We start from the raw sequence: 6,051 nt of genomic DNA, 5'->3' as shown, positions 1-6,051 counted from the left end.
TCACGTTAACAGGGAGTAGTTTATATAGTTGTCCTGAAGGAATGTCTAGCATGGAGGGAGGTTTAGATTTGATTTTAAAATCAAACTGAGACTTAAGCTGAAGTTCAGCCTATGTTTATTGATTTCCCTCTTTGAAGCAGTATCTGGACTACACAGGACAGGTTGATTAATGTTGTGTTTTTTCCATAATGCATTTCTGGAAGGGCCCTGAAAGGAGTTTGGAACAGCTTGAGAGTATGCATGAGTGGGGGCTTGAACTTGTCTGTGTTTTGGTATTTTGTGGTTGAGGAGGGGGAAAAAATCAGCATCATTGCTTGCATACGCAAGCAGGTCTGTAAGTGTACACTAGCTCATCCCTAATTATAGTTGTCAGAAGATGGGTTAATCTCCATGTGCAAGTCTGTCTGTAAACCTTATTAATACAGTACTAAGGTAAGTGCAAGTGTAAGGTGGCAGAAGTACTATTATTACTTCTATTTATGAAAATACCACAGTACAGCCTAAGTGAGGTTGGGTCTCTAGTTCCCCACACACCTGATGAGATTGACGAGGGCTTCATGTCACTTCACTGCACTGGGAGTGAGGAGAACTAAACTATACTTATCACTTGCTGTTCACTTTTGAGGGAATAAAACTGAAAATTTAGGCAAAATTGTGACAGTTTTTTTTTTTCTAAAACAAAGGAACATTTTACTTATAAAAACATTCACCTAAACTGAATCCTGAGACTTTTTCTTACACTGTAGTGCTGTGCTTGGAGACACTACAAGTGAGAACACAGGCACATCTAAGGCTGAATTAGTAATTAAATTCACAAGGAGAAGTTTTGCTTGATCAAAATTTGATCCATATGGGTATGAAAGCGCATACAGCAAAGTTAGATCTATTTCAGAGCTTAATCTATTATTTTTATGCAGATTCTTCCTTTTTTAGCAGCAGCTTGATGACTGCATTACAAAAATATTCTTCTCCCTTTTCCTTAGCCTGGGATCTCATGTTGGGCAGGAGATTCCTGTTAGCACCTCTGAACACTAATGCAAGAGTTGGTTTCCAGGCCCACAGGCCACTTCCAGCAAATAGGTAGGGGGCTTGGTGCATGTTGCTGCTTTTTAATGGATCAAAACTCTAGGAACAAGATGGATCTTTTTTTATTTTTTTTTTGGTTGGTGGGGGTTTTATTAGATATATTTCAGCCATGTAACGCTTTCTAGATAATGCAACTGTTTATGTCACTGTTGTAAATTCTCATTACGTGTGGCAAATACGTAACAGGTTGCATGGGCAGTTAAATTTGTTTTGCAGTTAGGAAATATAGATTGACTTATACATATTTTAAATACTGAGATTTAATTTTGGTGAAATGTAATAAAGCAGTGTTAATATCTTTTTGAGATTAGCAGGTTGCTTACTTTATTAATTTTTTCTGCAGGATTTTTGGTTTAAGAATGAGTAAAATCTTGTTTCCGATTTTTTTTTAGTGGATATAAAATTAGCGATGTATAACTTGAAACAAAATAAGAAAACTGACTGTAGGCATAGTATGGAAGCTATTAAAGTCAGTTGGGTCATACATTAAACTTTCACACAATATCAGGGGTTCTAAAACATCTTAAAGTCATGATGCTGCTGTCTAAAGAAAGGGTTTAAATTCATAATGTCTGCAAGTTTTTAAGTACGTTTTTATGCTGTAGCATGAGACAGTTTTTAAAAGTCCAAGTTTTTAACAGATGATTTCATAGGGATGGTCAGATTATGTGTTGGAATGAAGGGAAGTAGGAAGGCCTGTGGCTGTAGCTCAAGGTAGATTAAATTCTGCAGTAGGGTGGAAAAAACAAAGATGCTACTAAGTTACTATTGGGTTTTGGTAGTGAAATAATAATGCAAGTCAGTGGGGAATCCCACAGTGAAATGAAAGGCAGAAAGTCACTGGGATTTTGCCTCCATTTAATTTGTATCGCATACAGTTCCCTTTGCTATAAAGTCCGGAAACCGTCAGGAAATGTAATCACTTGTTTACCTACCATCTGCTTGAATGTTTAAAGGACTGTTTTCCTCAGTTACCGAGAACAAATTAATTTGCCAGTTGAAGGTCTAGTTACATAGTTAATTCTTTTCCATAGGCACTTTCTAAGGCAGCCACCTCCTTCCCTGCACTAGTATCCTCCTCTGCTCACTGTATTGTGCATTCCTGAGCTGTGATGATAAGCCTGAGATGCCATCATTCTTCTGTTAGCATAAACAGCAACAAAAAATAAATCAATTAACTTCTCAGTACCTGTAATACCCGGAAATATCATCTTTGTCCCCTCCCAACACCCAACTTGCACCTGCTCGTGCCTTCACCACTTGGCCCCTCACTATTTGGCTGCCAGCATTCCCCACATCTTGGGTTTTGGAAATGGTGAGACAGCACTGAGAGAAAGAGGAAAGGTGAAATCGCAGGTCAAAATATGATTGTTGACAGAGCAATTTGTTGATAGCTCAAGAATTCAAGAGTAAAGCATAAGCATGAAAAGTAAGAAATCGGGAAGAAATGACGGGTGTCGAGCCTGCAGATGACAGTCAGGTCATTGGTGTTGACAGCATCACTGGATTTGGTGTGTGAGTGCAGTTCAACAGTCCTCAAGGGCTGTACATAGCACGAACATGTAAAGCAGATACAAGTGTATGTTACAAAGCATAAATCATTGCATTTCAAAAGTGAAGAAATATGGCTAAAGACCGGATTTATTAACCAAAGATAGCCTAACTTTTTTTTTTTTTTTATATATAGTAATACCAGTTCAGTGCAGGTTCCTGAGCAGAACAGTTCCAGTAATTCTTCTTTAAAATATTTTTCTTCCTGATACAGCAGAAAAAAAATAAGTACTCTGTGAAGCCAAATGCCAGCTTTAAATGATGAGACTTCCTTAATCGGCCTAAAAAAAGATGAATTTATCAAAAATACTTTTGCGGTTTTCACCTTTTCAATGATTTTTGCTAATCTGCTGAAGCTGAAAAATACTGTGGGAAGTCAGTATTAGGGGAGAGGAGATGAAGCAATTTGTGGCTTCCAGTAGATACATTAATAAGAATTCGAAATCCAAGGCAGCCAGACTTCAAAATGAAAAGACCACAGAGTGTTTAGAGCTGTGCATTGAAATAAACAATAAAGAACTTCTTTCCCAATATCATCTTAAAATGTGATCCTGAATACGTGTTTATGCAGGCTGCACTTCTTAAAAAATGCTCCTAACTAGAGATTTGTTTGAAGTACCGTTGCTTTAGTCTTTGTGTAGCTAATCAACGAGGCTTTTGTACAGGTGACTTTATTTAAGGATAGATGGTCTTTCACTGCAAATATAGGTGAAGGAATAATACAGTGTGAATTTGCAATTAATTTTGGAACATACAGTGTATCTCCTCTCAACACGCTGTGGCCTTCAAAGTCACTGATAAGCAATAGCATCCTCCCCCATGATGCTAATGCAGCTGCTGTTCAGAACAAGTTGGACCATAGTCTTTGTCCAAAAGCTCTTATCACCCAAATAGAAGACAATTTGTAGCAATCTTTTGATAATTAACTGCTGCCAGCGATGTGCAGCAAAAGGCAACATGGAGGGCTATGCCCTCTGGCACCAGTGAGCACCATGGAGCAGATGCTGTGTTAGCAGAAAGGGGAGTGCATGAGTGCAGGAAGCCAGGCTCCTGTGAACAAGCTGAACAGCCTCCCCTCTTGCTGCTGTTAGGAGTCATACTGCTGGGATAAATGGGCTGTTTCTGTGACACAGCAGGGCGTTTGTTCCGTACTCCTCTTTCCAGGCAGATTGGTTGGAGCATGCCAACAGTAACAGCCCTGTTTGCCGTGGCTGCTGATTTATCTTCTGTCTCTTCCCTCCATTTAAAAAAACCTTCCCCCTTCAAAAACAAGCTAAAAAAAAAAAAATTCCTTTTTCAGAGTCCTAACTATTGTTTGAGAAAAAAAAATAAATTATAAAGTGCTAAATCCAGTTGTGGGAAAGATGCACTAACCTATTCCACTAACCAGGAGGCAGGTCAGACTCATCTCCATTAGCCTGAAATCATCAAGTATTTTTTTTTCCAGCTGCAAAGAGCACTTAATTTTATTACTGTAGGTACGTATGAAACATTCCCTTACTACAGTTTGATTCAGACTGCTCTGTTCTCAGAACTTGTTTTTGCATAATCTGCTCTTAAGAAGGAGATTCATTTGTGAAGGCACTGTGGTGCAATATATGGTGACAGGCAAAGGAGAAGGCAAGGTCTTTTATCTTTCTTTTGCTTAGCTTTTTAACGAAGTTAATATTTCTCACTGCAGTAAGTAGCAGGTGACTGTGACCTCAGAGGAGGCGTGCTGGCCTTCAGAGAGCTCCTGTCAGCTGCCTTTGTAGATGGCTCCACTAACACTTTACCCTGAGATCAGTGAGACAAGGAGAAGCGGGAGGGAGTGTGGTCTTTTCCAGCCCAGCCTTCTGCCAAATTAAGATATAACTCTGCCCCACTAGAGATAATTCCACCTGAAACTTAAGAATTGGGTTCATGAGCAGCAGGCATGGGACTGGCTCCTTCCAGGCTCCCCAGCCAGCAAAGAGGGGCTGATGGTGATGTTGTCTCATAGTGCCCACAGCCTGTCCTTGGGTTTGTCAAGGAAGGGTGATGAGAGAGACCTGCTAATGCTCAGAGGCAGCAGAGCTGGCTGAAGTGCCTCAGCTCAGCCACAAAGGCTAACCTGCCCTGTTGCTCATGAACAATTGCACTTGTTTTCTTTCAGTGTGACAAATGGCCAAGGTCGCTGGCTTGCACTTCTTTCTGTGCTTGTTAAAATAACACAGCACTTAAAAAAGAAGCTGAGTTTTGGCATATGAGTCAAAGACATTGATCCAACAAGAAAAGCAGACCAGCTGTCACTGCCAGTAATGTGATGGGGTCCTTCAGTGCCAGAAAAATTAAACTAGTAGCCAGGTGCTTCCATCCATTTCCTTATTTCTTCTCCATCTTACTCAACCACAACAACTCTGTTAATTAACTGCATTGATCAAAATTAAGTGCCTAATGTTAAGATTCAACATTGTAGTGTTCAGTGCTGCATCATGGTTAATGTAATCTGTTTGCTAGCTCTAGTATTGTACTCATTTTCTTACTCTGCATCATTTAGCAGACAAGGCTTTCCACACAGGAAAAATCAGATTACAAAAATATTCTTCTAAAAGCAGATAATTCATACAGACAGTAACTGAGCAACACGCAGTCACTCACTCACCCCTATCCACCACGTTGGGATGGGGAGAATTGAAGGAATGTATAATATAATGCATAATAACACATAATATTAACAGGTTGAGATAAGAACAGTTTAATAACTGAAGTATAATGTAATACTAATGCTAATAATAATGATAAGGGAAATAACGAGAGAATATAAAACTAAAAGGGGAAAGGAAATAAAACAATAAACACAAGTGATGCACAATGCAATTGCTCACCACCCACCGATCAATACCCAGCGTAACCTGAGCAGCGATCTGGCCTTCTGGGTAACTCCCCCCAGTTTATATACTGGGCATGTCGTGCTGTGGTATGGAATACCTCTTTGGTCAGTTTGGGTCAGGTGTCCTGTCTCTGCTTGTCCCGGCTTCCCCTCCTCCCTGGCAGAGCACGAGAGACTGAAAAGTCCTTGACCAGGGTAAGCGCTACTGAGCAACAACTGAAACATCGGTGTGTTATCAGTATTGATCTCAGACTAAAGCCAAAACACAGCTCTGCACCAGCTACTGGAAAAAAAAATAACTATCCCAGCTGAAACCAGGACAGCAGAGGAAATAGCATTGCCTGGCATTACAGTTTTCAGACTCATTTGATTGTAACATGCCACCTCAGCTGCTGGTTTGGCTGCTGAGCATCCCCTTGTTGGTGTGTGCTCCTCAACATGAGGTGTCTGCTTCAAAGGCTGTCCTTTCTTACCACCAAATGCAGGTAGCCATAGCTCTGACAAGCTCCTGTGCATTTTTGCATTGGCATGAGGACACGCAGCCATGCCTGGTATCCAAATCT

The sequence above is a fragment of the Neopsephotus bourkii genome, unplaced genomic scaffold, assembly GCF_033783945.1.
Source record: "Neopsephotus bourkii isolate Nb327-2 ecotype Australia unplaced genomic scaffold, CSIRO-AGI_Nbou_v1 NB_1350, whole genome shotgun sequence".
Taxonomy (NCBI): Eukaryota; Metazoa; Chordata; class Aves; order Psittaciformes; family Psittacidae; genus Neopsephotus; species Neopsephotus bourkii.
Note: the sequence above shows the minus strand (reverse complement) of the source record.